Genomic DNA, 16,825 nt, shown 5'->3' with positions numbered 1-16,825 from the left:
ATCGTCATCAGGTGAGACAATTACAATTGAGACAATTACAGCAAGAAAACTGCTGAAGCAGAATTCAATTCTCACCCGATGACGATTGCTTGTGTTGCGATCGAAACGTCGTGATCTATTATTTTCTACCTACGTGACTTTACCGAAAGAACCAGAGTATGGATTTAAATATTGTTGAAGAGTAAAACATTCAGTGCTCATGAAGTAATATTTCATACCATCGTATCAATAGGCCGTTTTTTTTCAATTCCCCAGAGGCTATTCTTATTTTGATTCATCCTTTGCGAAGAACTTTTCGCCCCTGCAATTGTGAAAATGAATTACCATCTAGGAAAACGAAAACATGACAGAGGGAGTTGACAACCCACTAAGACGTGCCTTGGAAGAAGAAGCAATCATCATAATGTACTCACCTCGCACTCATTTCAGTCTTCAGACTCCTGCAGGAGGGCCCTGTACTGGGTTGTTTGACCCTAACATAGAACAAAGTGGAACGTCCTATCCTTTTCATCGATACAGCACAACATTGAGTTTTAGCAACATAACGGAACTTTTGGAGAGTCACTTACAGAGAATAACAATGTTGTTATGGATGTGATATACTGTATCTGCGAGTCTGGTCAAACATTTCGGTGTATTTACAGACAAAATGACAAATGAAATATACATGAAGCGAGCAGTATGTTAAAGATTGTTTTAATTTTGCATATCTCAAATATGAGCATTGAATTTTAGTACAGTACACAAAACAGTGAAGACCTGGTTTAGTATTCACAGAATCTGCATTTCTAACAAAAATCTAAAGTAGTTGATAAAAGTGGATATTCGGAATGTCTACCAACTACTGTGTTGGTGAAAATGCAATTCTGCAAACATTAATTCAGCTCGATGTGTGTCTACCACATCAGTGATCCTGTGTACATTTTCAAAGCTATATTTGCAAGCACTTCGGGTGAAAGGCAAGCATCTCCTTACATTTGCACTACATATTCCCACACAATTCACTCCCCGTGCAATATAAGACGACTTAACATGTACAGGGTGTTTCAAAAAGATGGGCCCGATTTGAAATCGCTATATCATCTGCAACCACGAACCACCCATGAATGAAACTCTTACCACTTGAAAGGGCGGGGCATAGAGAGGGCGGGGCATAGAGAGGGCGGGGCATAGAGAGGGCGGGGCATAGAGAGGGCGGGGCATAGAGAGGGCGGGGCATAGAGAGGGCGGGGCATAGAGAGGGCGGGGCGTAGAGTTGTAAATGATGACCGCTAGCTGCCTCTCCCAGCACACAAACAGCCCTTGCCTCAGTCATTCGCAAGACGCGGCTGCCTCAACGTTGGATAAGTCGCACGGGACCCCAAGACTTGGCGCTACACTCTTGGCCCCCAAGATCCCCAAACATCATCACACCCTGCGACTTTCTCTTGTGGGGAGACGTCAAAGACCGAGGTGTTTTTGCGCCACCATTAGCGACTAATCTGGATGACCTCAAAAACAGAATCACGGCAGCGGTGACTTCAGTGGAAGAAGACACTTTGAGAGGCGTTTGGGACGAATTCAACTATCGTCTCGATGTTGCCGTACAGCAGGTGGAGGGCACATAGAGCATTTCTAAAATGGTTAGTAAAACTTGATAAATCATTAAACCGTTTGTAACTTTTTGTGTAATTGTAACATATTGCCATCGTGAAATATACTGCTTTGAAAATGGGTTCATCTTTTTAAAACATCCTGTATATTAGTATTCAATTATAAGTCGCAGATTAAAACAAAGAAAATATAAAGTATTTTTGAAAACGGGACACGATGGGAGAAGGTAATTTCCCTCCTCTATTTCCGGTTCTGTCATAACCACCAACGCAACCAGACAAAGCTGGGTTTGATAGGCTACGTGTAAGAACAGCACAATCTGACGTTTCCATGTACTTAAATCGTAAATCACGTGACTTCTTGTGTGCCCGCCCCCACTCTGAATCCCTCTCTCCGCCCCACTGTGAGAACAGAAGCTGCTCCATGCAACAGCGTCTAAGCCCCCTTGTAGCCTCTTTCTCTTTTCCCACAGATCATAATCCTGGACTCTACTCGCTTTGCTGTTGCATGCCACGGGTACAAAGTTGTATTCAACCAATCTTACATCCTCATTATGAAAGGAGTATTTTCCAACCTCAGTCACAACACTGGGCTTCTATATTGCATTAAACATTGCTGCTCATAGTACTCTTGACAATTTTTTTCAAATAACTTGGGTTACAGCTGCAAGGACAAGTTAGGGTGTAGTGCAAGGAGTTTGCTTTAAAACATACACCGGGTGAAGGAAAGAACGCTCAAAAGACCCACTGCATAAACCTTATAATTAATTTAATTAGCATAAGAAATTTTGTTTAACCATGGAGGGATAGAATGTGATGCTGGCATTTCATCTTCACAAAGGTTGTCGCCTTCTCGGTCATCAGTCGCTGCTGGAGGAAGAGGAGGAAGAGGAGCTCTGCGGATGTGTGCGGAAAGTGAATGGAAAGACAGCGGTCAGCCAATAGCCCAGCACCACTAATGCAGCTTTTAAAGATAATTATAAATATAATCAACACGATCTCTAACAATTACAATATTTGCCATTTAGTGTTACTAGATCTCATAGGACCATTAACAAATCATTTAAAATGGTAACTTCAAAGTGCATATTCAATTTCAAAATTTTAATAATGGTAGGTCTTCAATCGAGTTTGAATTCCTTTGCAAAATTAGATTTGAAAGATTCTAACATTAGAAAATTGTATTAGAACATATCTAAATTATCCACTACTTACTACCCAATGTCATAACTAACTGCCAGATTCATGTGTATATGCACAGCCCTTTGATTATATTTTTTAAAATTAATACTTAAACAATAATACAACCCCCTTTTAAGTGGAAGACACTAACGTCCGCGCCCACCTTGCCATGCTTATGCTGCTTATGCTTCTTGTGATCCTTATTCTTCTTTGCCTTCTTGTGCTTGTGCTGCCCGTGCCCCAGGACCACTGGGAGGCCATGAGGGCCAACAGCATGCCCAGGGGGGTGGCCATGGGGGTGGCCATGGGGGTGGCCATGGGGGTGGCCATGGGGGTGGCCATGGGGCTGGCCATGGGGATAACCAGGCACGGGGCCTGGTGGGCACACCACTGGGCCATGGGGTTGCCCAGGGGGGCACGGATAGGGCCCTTGAGGGTATCCTTGCTGGCCTGGAAGGGGACCAGGGTACCCTGGCTGGCCACCAGGGTACCCTGGCTGGCCACCAGGGTATCCTGGCTGACCACCTGGATACCCTGGCTGGCCACCTGGATACCCTGCCTGGGGATAGCCAGGGGGGATGTTAGGGTTTGGAGGGCATGACCCTGGTGGGTAAGGTGGCTGACCTGCAAGAAAGAAAAAAAAACACTTAATATGTTGCATTCACAATTTTTATAAAATCTTGTTTTTTGTATTTGGTGAAAATATTGGCAAATTATGAAGACTATGTTATCAACATTCTGATTAATTTTGGCTCATCAGTTTGGTGGTATTGAGTTAATAAGCTGGAGCAGTACACTATGTTCTGGTTATGTCAAAGGCAGCATGATCTGGGGCATGGTTGCACTTGATTGTGAGGACATGGATATAGATATGTAACTTTGTAATATTGTTATATAAGAAACATTCACATGTATCATATGCATACATTGGCCAAGGTCTTGTGTTATTACGAATTTACAACAGAAAAATTATAATACCATAACTAAGATATCAAGGTCCTCCAATTATATTAAATGACACAAGTTTGACTAGTTTTTCTAATTCATTAAGATCTGCACAGGGAGTGGAAATCGGCTGGACTACGACGGTTCGCCATGCCGACACTTCTCAGAACACCGAACACGTAAACTGGCACTTTTCAGAATGGTTCCTATTCCTGCGCTGTCATGCCACCACAGAGGGCAAGTGGCAGGGCAGATGGGCTGCTGCTGCTGCCGCTGCTACAGGACGATCAGGTTTCGTACCGGCGCTGCTCTATTACATTTAGACCAATGGGCCTGCAAATAAAGGCCACGGCCAGGAAATCAATGTTTGAGGATAACTTAATTGTACTGAATGGCAGTTGCAGGTAAGCAAGCCGAGCTGGTTTACTCAGTTAACCCTGCTTTGCAAAGTGCACACATGTGTAGTGGTGATACGCGCTGGGTGTATATGTCGTGTGCCAGCGCGTATGTACGGGTGTGTGTGTGGTGACGCGCGCTGACGGGGAGGAGCAGGCGTCAGTGCGCGGGTGGGGGTAGTGCTGCTGATTGGCTGTGTGCCGGTGACGCGCCCAGAGGGAGTGATCGGGTAGCAGCGCGGTGTGATTGGTCGGAGAGTGGAAACACGCGCTGAGCGGAACCGGATCGTGGGGATAGCGCGTGGGGATTGGGTAACGGAGGAGCGGTGCCGACGTTGAGGTCCGCATCCGCTCCGTCTCCCGGGAAGAAGGGGTATATAAGGTGATGCACAGAGGAGCAAGGGGCAGAAGTGGAACCATCTAAGAATGAAGACGAAGGTGTAGAGATAGAGCCCGGAGAGGAGAGTAATGGAGAGTAGAAGAGAGTAAGGTATAGTGTGTAGCCAGCGAGAGAGAAAGGTCTACACGAGCTGAGTAATGTATAGTGTGTAGCCAGCGAGATAGAACGGTCTACACGAGCTGAGTAATGTATAGTGTGTAGCCAGCGAGATAGAACGGTCTACACGAGCTGAGTAATGTATAGTGTGTAGCCAGCGAGATAGAACGGTCTACACGAGCTGAGTAATGTGTAGTGTGTAGCCAGCGAGAGAGAACGGTCTGCACGAGCCGAGTATGCATACGGTGTAGCCAGCGAGAGAGAACGGTCTGCACGAGCCGAGTATGCATACGGTGTAGCCAGCGAGAGAGAACGGTCTGCACGAGCCGAGTATGCATACGGTGTAGCCAGCGAGAGAGAACGGTCTGCACGAGCCGAGTATGCATACGGTGTAGCCAGCGAGAGAGAGGCAAAGTCTACACGAGGCGAGAGAGGAGAGTGTAGCAGAGGCGCAGAGTCTACACGAGGCGAGAGAGGAGTGTAGCCGAGGCGCGGAGTCTACACGAGGCACAGAGAGCCGGCAGCACAGAATCCTGAGTCAAGAGAAGTGCGGTGTGAAGAAGAGAGGCCACGCGTTGTATTGTTACAAGTCAAGATTTAATAAAAGAAGTGTGTTCCCGTCAAGGAGTTTCCTGCCGTCATTTTCCAATACTTCATCTGGCGTCAGAAGTGAAACGGGCTTCCAAGTATGGAGACGAGGAAGACCCGTAGGACCCACGGGATTGACCGCGAGGAAGACCTGGACGACTCGGAGCCGCTGGTGGCGGGGGGTGAGGAAGAGGACTTGCCCACGCTGCAGGGTCCGTCGACGGCGCCGGCCGAGCGACCGGGGACAGACGCCGGGCTTCGTGAGGCGCACTCCCGACTGGCGGAGCTGCTGCTCGCCGCCGCGTCCATCTTGGCGGAGATCAGCTCGTCGGGAGGAGCGGGGACGGTGGGGGACATTTTACAAGGTCGCCCCGCAGATTCCCGCCAAAACGAATGGGGGATTCCCGCCATTGCGCCTGGGCCTACTTTTGGCGGGAACGGCGAGCGCCACGTGGTGGTGGGTTCCCAAGCGCGCGCATCGACGTCATCAGCGCGCGAGGGGGTCCGCCATCTTACGTCTGCTGCTGGAGCCGCCATCTTAGACACCGACGGACAGGCGGAGAGGAACCACGAGGCGGATGACTTCATTTTTCAGCAGCGCCTGCCCACGTTGTCAGCCTTCAAGGCGGAAGGCGGAGACTGGGGCCAATTTCAGCGAAGGTTTTTGGCGCATCAAGAGATGTCAGCGTGGTCCGATGCTACGGCGCTGCGGGCATTGCCCGCCATGCTGGACGACGATGCGCTCGCGGCCTTCAGGGCTGCACGGAAGTCGGACCGCTCCACGCTGAAGGATGCGCTGGGTTTGTTGGCCAGGGTCTACGGGCCTCCCTCTACATGCCGCCATCAGTTCTACGCAAGACGGAAAGCGGCCACGGAGACCGCGCTGGCCTATCGCACGGCGTTGCTGGCTCTTGCTGATGCTGCGTTCCCTCGGATGGACGAGGAGGGCCAAGACGCGATGGTTTTGGAGCAGCTGCTCAAGTTGGCGCAGGACCTGGGGGTCCCTATCAACACAGCTGACGACATTGATATTTCTTCTTTGAGAGTCGCCACGAGTATTCAAGCGCACGAGGCCCTACAACGGAAGCAAGGCGTTGGTTGCAACGCTGCTGTCGTCGCAGCCCCGGGGTTGGTGGTCGCCGAACCCCAAGTCGTCAGCCCACGAGAGGAGGCGTTCGCCACGGGACGACCAGGGGACTGGAGGCCGGGGGCCCGGTCGCCTCTGCGATCGGGCCGAAAGTCGGAGCAACCAAGATCTACTCCGACCCTCGTCACGTGCTATAACTGCGGCCTCCGGGGCCACGTGGCGTCCGGGTGCCGCGCTCCGCGGCAGCGCGCCATGGGAGCTCGGCTGGACGACGACCGAGAGCCCAAGTCATCTCTACAATCCCCGGCAAGTCGCGGCACCTCACACGCTCGGCCTGTTTATTCGGCACACATGGGACGCCGCGTTGCGGCGGAGGAGGGCCGGTTAAGGTTCGGGGATTCGGTTCGGCGAGGGGGGTTCGGCCGGGACCAGGGAGACATTGAATGGGCGGAATTGGGGCATAGAATTGTGGCTGCTTCGGCGGGTTCGTCCGTTGTTACGGGATCTATTGATGGGGTTGAGATTAGGGTGTTAGTGGACACGGGGGCATCGGCAACTATTATATCGGACCTCATTTATAATATTCTTCCAGTCCAATGTCGTCCGCTGCTTCCAGTGGATGTGCCATTTTACGCCGCTAATGGGGGATCGTTGGGCATTATCGGTCAGGTTAGGGCGTCCATTTGCATTGGAGATATCAAATTATCGGGACCCGTTTTCGTTTCGTCTTCTTTGGCAGTTCCGTGTCTTTTGGGCACTGACTTTTTGGCTAAAATGCCCATTAAAATTCTTATCGATCAACGATGCATTGAACTGCCATCGGGTCGCCGGATTTCATTTTTGACGGGCCCTACTGACATTCGGACGGCGTGCGCTACGATACAAGCGGTGGCGACGCAGACAGTGCAAGTGCCCCCGGGTTCACAGATGTTGATTCCCCTCCGGTTGCGAAAACCATGGGTGAGGGAGGCTTCGGGACAGAGTATGCTTTTGGGTCCTTCTAACAAGGCTGTCGGGGGTCTTGATTTATCGGTGGCTCACACTTTGGTGCGGGCTGACAGGGATCCGTTTGTGATGGTTTTGAACGCGGGGTCGCGACCAGCTGTCATCCCGCAGGGCACCGTGCTGGCTCACGCGGCGCAGGTTCCTGGGGATGATGGGTTGGTTGCGCAGGTGGGCTCGAGCCCCGCGCGGAACGTTGAGCCAAGGGAAGACCTTGAGTGGGTCCATTCGTTATGTGCCGCCTCGGACGATTTGTCGGCGGCGCAGTTGGGTGCGCTGCGCGAGTTGCTCATTGAATTCTCTGATGTATTCAGTAAACATAAGTATGACATTGGGTGCACGGATTTGTTGCACCATCACATTGAAACGGGCGATGCGGCGCCGGTCAGGCTAAATCCCTTCCGACTGAGTCCCGTGGAGAAGGAACATGTTCAGTCGGCTGTTAACGATATGCTAGAAGCCGATATTATTTCACCCTCCTCTAGCCCGTGGGGAGCGCCTATTGTGCTGGTTAAGAAGCAGGACGGGTCCCTGCGATTCTGCGTTGATTTCCGTCGCCTGAATAAGATCTCTGTGGCTGACGCGTATCCGCTCCCCAGGATGGATGAGTCCCTCGATGCATTGTCTGGTGCGCGATATTTTTCGACTCTTGATTTGTTATCGGGGTTTTGGCAGTTGCCGCTCGACGAAGAGTCGAAACCTAAGACAGCATTTCGGACTCCAGGGGGGCTGTTCCAGTTTAACCGGTTACCCATGGGACTTCACTCCTCTCCAGCGACGTTTCAGCGACTTATGGAGCTGGTTTTGTCGGGCTTGCAGTGGGATACATGCTTGATTTATATGGACGATGTCATTGTTTTCAGTAAAACGTTTGAGGAACACCTCCGGCGATTGAGAGGGGTGTTCTTGCGAATGCGATCGGCTAAGTTGAAATTTAAACCGGCCAAATGTCACCTCCTTCGTAGGTCCGTTAGATACTTGGGTCACATTGTCGATTCTTCGGGGATCTCCACCGATCCCGCGAAGACGGATTGTGTCGGTTCGTGGCCGACACCTACGTCCGTTTCCGACGTGCGTAGTTTCATCGGGTTTGCTTCTTATTATCGGCGGTTCGTTGAGCACTTCGCCACTATTGCAAAACCCTTGCACGCTCTAACGGCGAAGGGAGTGAAGTTCAAATGGGGACCGGAGGAGGAGGCCGCGTTTCGCTCCCTCCGGGACGCCTTGGTGGGTGCCCCACCCTTGTGTTATCCCGATTTTGCCAGTCCCTTTTTGCTGGACACGGATGCTAGCAACACGGGCATTGGGGGGGTGCTATCCCAAGTCGTTGGGGGTGTCGAAAGAGTTGTCGCCTACGGTAGTAGGGTGTTGTCTCCGGCGGAGCAGCGCTACTGTGTCACCCGTCGCGAGCTGCTTGCCATTGTTTTTTTTGTGCAGCAGTTTAGGCCATATCTGTATGGTCGTCACTTTACAGTCCGAACGGACCACGCGGCGCTACAGTATTCATTGAGGGTCGCCCAGCCCTCGGGCCAGTTGTCGCGTTGGTTGGAAGTCCTCCAGGACTATCAGTTTACGACTACGTACCGTAAGGGGTTGCGACACACGAATGCCGATTGCTTGTCGCGGTTGTTGCCTTGTGATGAATGCGCGTGTTTGTCGGGATCGGCGCGCTGTAAACCGACGCTTGCGGGGGAGATGGGGGCACTGGCTGCGACAGCGGGCGCACCGAGTGGGGATGATTCCACTGCCTCTCAGGGTCGGGACTCGCTGCTCTCGCTGTCGCTCAGCGAATGGGGCCGCCTCCAGATGGCGGACAGCTCGCTGCTAGCATTGCGCCGCAAGGTTGGGGGTCCCGAGGGGGACCAGGAGCGTACCGGCTCCTATGTACTTGAGCGGGGCGTGTTATTGAAATGGGACAGTTTGTCCCGGCGGAACGCACTCGTGGTGCCTTCCGCTGTGAGGGGGAGGGTTGTCTTGGCGGCACACGAACGCCTCTTGCACTTGGGAGTTAACAAGACGCTTGCCCTGCTTCAGCGTGACTATTACTGGCCGGGAATGGGAAGTGATGTGGTGCATATTCTGAAGGGGTGCGTTGAGTGCGCCAGGCGTAAACCACCGGCCGTGGCAGCTAATCCACCGCTGCAATCTATTCAGGTCTCGCGTACCAACGAGCTCGTTGCACTCGATATTTTGGGGCCCTTCCCAGTCACGCCGAGAGGGAATAAATATTTGTTAGTGGGGGTCGAATACTTTACCCGATGGCCTATGGCGTGGCCTCTCGCTAACCAGTCGGCAGCGGCTGTGACGGATGCCTTCGTCCAGGGCTATGTCCTGGACAAGGGGGCTCCCGAACGCCTGCTGACCGACCAAGGTAAAAATTTTTCGAGTAAATTGTTGCAAGAGGTGTGCGATCTGTTGGGTACCAAGAAGGTGCGTACCTCCCCGTACCACCCGCAGACTGACGGGATGGTGGAGAGACTCCACAAAACCTTGACTTCCATGCTGTGCCAGCAGGTGTGCGAGGCACATGTAGATTGGGACCTGCAGGTCCCGGGAGTCCTTGCCGCGTATAGAATGGCCCCCCATGCAGCTACGGGGTTTTCCCCATTCTATTTGATGTACGGTCGGGAAGCTGACCCGCCAATAGAAACGCAACTTGGCCTGTCCGCTCCACGAACTAATTCTAATTTGGCAGAACATATTAAGTTTAATATTCATAAGCTGACAGAGGCGAGGGAGGCCGCACGGCTTAATTCGCGGGCTCGCCAAATTGCTAATGAACGGTTGCGGGCACGGAAGGTGTCCATGCACGAATGGAAACCAGGTGACAGGGCCTGGCTGCATTGCCCTCAGGCACCCTTGGCTACGTCGCCTAAATTGTTGAGACCGTGGAGGGGACCCGTGGAGGTCGTGCGCGTTGCACGGCCCCAGTGCGTTCAGATAAAGTGGGGAAAGCGCCGGTGGTACGTTCACCCCTCCCGACTGAAACCGTTCTCGCCTCCATATGGCCTCCCCTTGTGTCGTGATGGCCGGGCGTGTGACGTGACCGGCGACCCAGAGGGGGAAATGTCTCTGCCTGATCCACACGTATTGTCGCCTGATCTGCTCCCAGGTGTCTCGGAACTGACAGCTGCCGATCACCGGCGGCCGGATCTCCGCGGCGGGGCCGGCCCTTTCAGGCCCGTTCCGCGCCGTCTGGAGCGGCCGGAACCGCCGGACGGTCGTCAGTGTCCCGCCCCATACGATGGACCAGCCAGACGGACTCGCGCCAGGTCGTGCTACTTTGCATGACCTGCCTCGTGAGGAGTCGGGGCAGTTGGAGCGCCTCGTCACTGCGTGTAGTCGCAGGGACGTGGGGCGCGTTCGTTTCGAATTTGCTCGTATCGCGTTATTGTTGACTTTTCGCGTTCATTGTCAATCTGTACATAGTTATTCTTGTTGTGTTGTTGTTGTGTTATGTTACGGGGCACACTCGGGGGGTTATGGGGTTTTTTTTTTTGTTGGTTGTCGTTTTATCGTCGTGGTTGGTTGTTGTTAGCAGCCGGGCCGGCTGCGAGCTATGTGGGAGGGGGTGATGTAGTGGTGATACGCGCTGGGTGTATATGTCGTGTGCCAGCGCGTATGTACGGGTGTGTGTGTGGTGACGCGCGCTGACGGGGAGGAGCAGGCGTCAGTGCGCGGGTGGGGGTAGTGCTGCTGATTGGCTGTGTGCCGGTGACGCGCCCAGAGGGAGTGATCGGGTAGCAGCGCGGTGTGATTGGTCGGAGAGTGGAAACACGCGCTGAGCGGAACCGGATCGTGGGGATAGCGCGTGGGGATTGGGTAACGGAGGAGCGGTGCCGACGTTGAGGTCCGCATCCGCTCCGTCTCCCGGGAAGAAGGGGTATATAAGGTGATGCACAGAGGAGCAAGGGGCAGAAGTGGAACCATCTAAGAATGAAGACGAAGGTGTAGAGATAGAGCCCGGAGAGGAGAGTAATGGAGAGTAGAAGAGAGTAAGGTATAGTGTGTAGCCAGCGAGAGAGAAAGGTCTACACGAGCTGAGTAATGTATAGTGTGTAGCCAGCGAGATAGAACGGTCTACACGAGCTGAGTAATGTATAGTGTGTAGCCAGCGAGATAGAACGGTCTACACGAGCTGAGTAATGTATAGTGTGTAGCCAGCGAGATAGAACGGTCTACACGAGCTGAGTAATGTGTAGTGTGTAGCCAGCGAGAGAGAACGGTCTGCACGAGCCGAGTATGCATACGGTGTAGCCAGCGAGAGAGAACGGTCTGCACGAGCCGAGTATGCATACGGTGTAGCCAGCGAGAGAGAACGGTCTGCACGAGCCGAGTATGCATACGGTGTAGCCAGCGAGAGAGAACGGTCTGCACGAGCCGAGTATGCATACGGTGTAGCCAGCGAGAGAGAGGCAAAGTCTACACGAGGCGAGAGAGGAGAGTGTAGCAGAGGCGCAGAGTCTACACGAGGCGAGAGAGGAGTGTAGCCGAGGCGCGGAGTCTACACGAGGCACAGAGAGCCGGCAGCACAGAATCCTGAGTCAAGAGAAGTGCGGTGTGAAGAAGAGAGGCCACGCGTTGTATTGTTACAAGTCAAGATTTAATAAAAGAAGTGTGTTCCCGTCAAGGAGTTTCCTGCCGTCATTTTCCAATACTTCACATGTGATAATTCGCTAAGGCAACAAGTAAAATCCATATATACAGACACTGAGACAATTTCAACCGAGAGGATGGTTATAGACTCAGCAATCATTTGAAAGATGTCATCAACCACTTTGGGTCATGACTTGACTTGTGTTTTCTTGTCAATCAACCTCCACCGTCAGCAGTGTGGTACGTGGAGCGCGGTGCAGGGTTTTTTGCTGCTGCATTGGCATTGTTGCTGCATTGGCATTGTTGCTGCATTGGCAACCGTGGATCACCCATGCTCCTGGTTCTGTTGATAGCTGCATTGGCCTTGTTGCGGAGCACGAGTGCACCGCCCATAAGTCCGGTGCTGTTGATGCACTTGGGCTATGCCCATCCCCAAACCTTAAACAGCTTGCCTCTAAAAGCTGACTCCTTTGCCTGATGATGACCGATACGCTTGATACAGTAAATTTGGCTGTGACGGTCCCACCTGAAGACGGAGACTTGCATTGCCTCCGAAACGTCGTGATTTAATTTAGTTATTTTCATTTATTATTATTTTATTTTCTTATTATTTTTTACCTACGTGACTTCATCGAAAAAACCTAAGAGTATGATGACGGCCGCTTGTGTTGTGATCGAAACGTTGTGATAGTTTTTATTGTCTCTATTATTTTATTTTATTATTATTTTACTATCTACGTGACTTTACCGAAAGAACCATAGAATAATTATGATATCAGTTTATAGAAAGTTTTTAAAAAGTAGTTTGAGTTCAAAATGAGCAAAACAACAATAACTGTATATACACTGAAGCTTACTCACTGGGACACACACAAATGTAACTACAGTATGAGCAAATTATTTAAAATAATGTAGTCATAACTTGTGATACTGGTGGCCTAAAATAAATTGGGCAACATACTCATTTGTCAAAATACTTAGAAATATAGTATTTATTGGTGTAATTTCAAGTGTATAAACAGTACAGAAGATATTTCAATATGTACACAAAGCAATAAAATCACACCAATCTGCCTCTTCAATCTCTCATTCCCTTCCTTACCTGACGGTGGATTCCACATTCTTAACAATGGGTAGACTTTTCAACTCCAAAAAAGTGGCCCCTGGATAAAACACAAAATGCAGAAAAGCAAGTTTCAGAATATACAGCCCCGACTTTACGACACGTGGTGTAATTTACACGTGGTGTTTCATGGCAGAAGCCTCGGGGCATTGCGACTCAACCGACAGGTCGGTGGAACGGCAGCTTAAGTGAAGTTTCAGTCACGTAGGTAAAACATCAAAATGAATGAAAATAAAATAAAAAATCACGCATGGGTACGCGTACACAGGTGTATACCTGTGTACGTGTACCCATGCGTGTGTGTGTGTGTGTACGTGATTTTTTTTATTTTATTTTATTTTCATTCATTTTGATGTTTTACCTACGTGACTTTACCGAAAAAACCTAAGAAGATGATTCCTTGCAGTCACGAAAGCTTCAAATCTAGAATTAAAAAAAACAGTCACCAATCGCCAAGTTGTCTTTAATATATAATGCACCTGCATTCATAGCAAGTGTAGACCTACGCATGCTTGGATGTTATTGCGTAAACTTGCTCCATATTCCTGATAGCGTCCATTATTTGCACACATTGGAGCTGCTGCTCCCCAAACCTCCCGAACTCGCCATGCTTACCTTACATGTCCTCTTGTGTAATTTGTTTCAACGTTTTTATGTATTATTACGTGTGTTTGCATCCTTCTTTACAGTGTGCTGTGCATTTGAAAGTTTAATGAGATGTTGGGTTTGGGTGTCACTGGTGTAGATTGTGACCTAATGTTTGCCAAGTGGGTGGGGGGGGGTCACTGTATGCTTACTGCATACATAGAACTGCATGGCACAATGTGGTACTGGTTTAAGGTGCAACACACTGTGGCTGCGATGGCTATCTGAAAGGCACACTGCATGGAGCAGAGTGAAGCATATTCTGTTTGGGTGTGACCCGGCTGGGAAGATGTTGAAAAAGTGCACACCTGCCACGCTTTAAAAAAACACCTGCGGTTACCGTGCGAACATTGTATACTGTACCTGTGCAAGTGGGTGTATTCATTCTATGTGCGAGTCTTGTATAAGCCCCAGATATAAAACAATTAAAAGTGTTCTCTTAAGACAAACGATACTGTAACGTGTCTCGATTCCAATAGGACTATGGACAATCAGCTGTAATTTACGCCTTATCTTCCATTTTTTTTATGTTTAAAGCTTTTCTTGCTGTGTTTTTCACACCTGATGATGATTGCTTGTGTTGCAGTCGAAACGTCGTGAGAATTTTATTGTTTTATATTATTATTTTATTGTTTCCCTTCTACGTGACTTTACCGAAAGAACCAAGAATATATATTATCTTCCATGGTTACAACTCTGTACTGATTTTCAGAACTCAACAGCGGGCATGCTGTTTTAATTGACCACGACCAAATTAATGTAAATTCCCATCTTTGGCTAGGAACCTCGTGTGACAGTAATCACCGACTGAGCCACTTCACATGGAGACCACTCGGAGCTTCTCACACTCTCTTACACGACCTGGCTAAGGTGAATCACCGGGCTGTACAGGACATGTTGGGCACAGTACTGCATTCGCCAGACAGGAACGCTGTGAAACAATACAGTATTATGAGAGGAGCCCAAGTGAGTCATCACAAGGCGCAACGCCCCTTTTAGTGAACGCCTCCAACAAGTCTCAATAAGGCGACCTATAGACTCCCACTCAAAGCTGCACTTTGCCTTTTAGAGTCCAATGGGACTGGGCAAAGCTTAACACCAAAGTGTATTGACCTACGTGCGTGGGCATCGTAGCGCAGTGCAGCAACATTCATCGTTGTACCGTCATTCTACGCTCCTTCTGCATCGACACCACAATGGCTATCGTGGTGAAAGAACTCCTAACGACCCACATGGCATGGGAGTCGGCTGACGTGTTGGGGTGAAGAATGAACGCCGCAGTCGAGACCCAAACACTGCAACCTCCTGGCTTTGACATTCCTCCTCAAGGACGCCGGTGGTGGAACCATCAACCGCGTCATCGGGGCATCACACAGGCCGCTGTGCACATCTCCCTCGTGGACGTGGAATTCAAGACAAGCCACGGTGGGGCGGTCGTGGCCATGCGGCCCAAACTGTGGCCCTGGGAGTGAAGCCGCTGTGGTCTGCCGCTACTTGCACGGAGGAGGAGGAGGCACAGCGGACACGACACGAACTCTCCTTACTCTTTGGCTTTTTCGGTAAAGTCACGTAGGTAAAAAAGAAAACTAAATTAAATCACGACGTTTCGGGCGCAACACAAGCGCCCTTCTTCAGGTGGGGACAACGTAGCGAAAGCACAAAGGCTTAAGTGTGTGTACCTACGTGACTTTACCAAAAAAAACAAAGAGTATGGATCCTTGCAGTCACGAAAACTTCAAATCTAGAACGAACTCTCCTCTCTGCTGAAGCCCTCTCGTCGTGTCCAGCAGCAGCAGACTTCGACATGGCATCGAGCTCCTGGGCAAATTGCTGCCATCGTGTGCAACAATAGAAGTGCTTTGCCAGTGGCGCACAGGCACAAATAACAACACCGGTCAATAACAGTGACCTGGAAATAGGAAATAAAAAATACCCGTATATAATAGGCGACGTTTTGGTCAACGGCCCTTCCAATAAATCGCTTTGTTATATTTTATTTTTTATAGCAGTGTTATATACTTCGGCATTTATTACAGGGCCAGTAAACATGATTCATTATCTACTAAACAATGGTTTTAAACACACACCTGCGGCCGAAATAGGAATGTATCATTAAAAAGCCACCAAACCGAACTAAAACCACGTGAGCACTCAACCGAGAGCGGGCAGGGGTGGTAGCCTCACTTGATGGGTAACGACGCCGTGGATCACACACGCGAACAATCTTAACAGAAACGACACGATGACAGACATCTGGAGGGTCAGAGGCGACGACCGTATCGGGCAAGTCGACGGTCCCATTGTCCAGTGGCGGCCACAGCGGCAACGGCCTCGGCCGTGACCTTTGTCCTCGGCCGTGACCTTTGACCTCGGCCGTGCCCTTTGCCCTCGGCCGTGCCCTTTGCCCTCGGCCGTGCCCTTTGCCCTCGGCTCATCTAAACCCCCGCAACGCAGCCAACACCGGTGGTGGAGTCCGACTCAAAGTGAGCATTGAGGCGCTGCTACTGCTGCTCGTCGCGTTGCCACAGGCGTGCAGTGGTGGGGATTCCACATTCGTATGGCGGGGGCGAGTCTGTCCATCGAAGAACAATTGCCGTCGACTTACTCCAAACACGTGCCGCTCTACATATTTTACCGACCCCGTATAGAGCGATGATGGGCCGAGTCAATAAACGGGATAAATCTGCCGGCAACGTCATGACAACGCCCGGAGTGACACAAAGCCCCTTGGCTTGTTGCCGTGTTTGACTGGCCACACTGACCACACCGTTCTTGTAGCCGTGATGTCGGCGTGACTGTAATAATGTAATAATGTAGCGATGTAATGATGTGACGATGCCGCTGCCGGGCAGTGCAACCCCCACTGCGACCCGCTCGCTCGACAGCTGAGCAACCTGTAAGTTGTGAGTGAGAGGCTGTGGTGAGTAGAGGCTGCGGTGAGTAGAGGCTGTGGTGAGTGGTGGGAGTGAGTGATGAGTGGTGAGTAGAGGCTGTGGTGAGGAGTGAGAGTCTGTGGTGAGTAGAGTCCGTGGTGAGTAGAGTCTGTGGTGAGGAGTGAGAGTCTGTGGTGAGTAGAGTTCGTGGTGAGTTTGTGGTGAGTGGTGAGTAGAGTCTGTGGTGAGTTGAGTTCGTGGTGAGTGGTGAGTAGAGTCTGTGGTGAGTGGTGAGTAGAGT

This window comes from Lampetra fluviatilis, chromosome 1 (assembly GCF_964198595.1).
Source record: "Lampetra fluviatilis chromosome 1, kcLamFluv1.1, whole genome shotgun sequence".
Classification (NCBI taxonomy): Eukaryota; Metazoa; Chordata; class Hyperoartia; order Petromyzontiformes; family Petromyzontidae; genus Lampetra; species Lampetra fluviatilis.
This window is presented reverse-complemented; position numbering follows the sequence as displayed.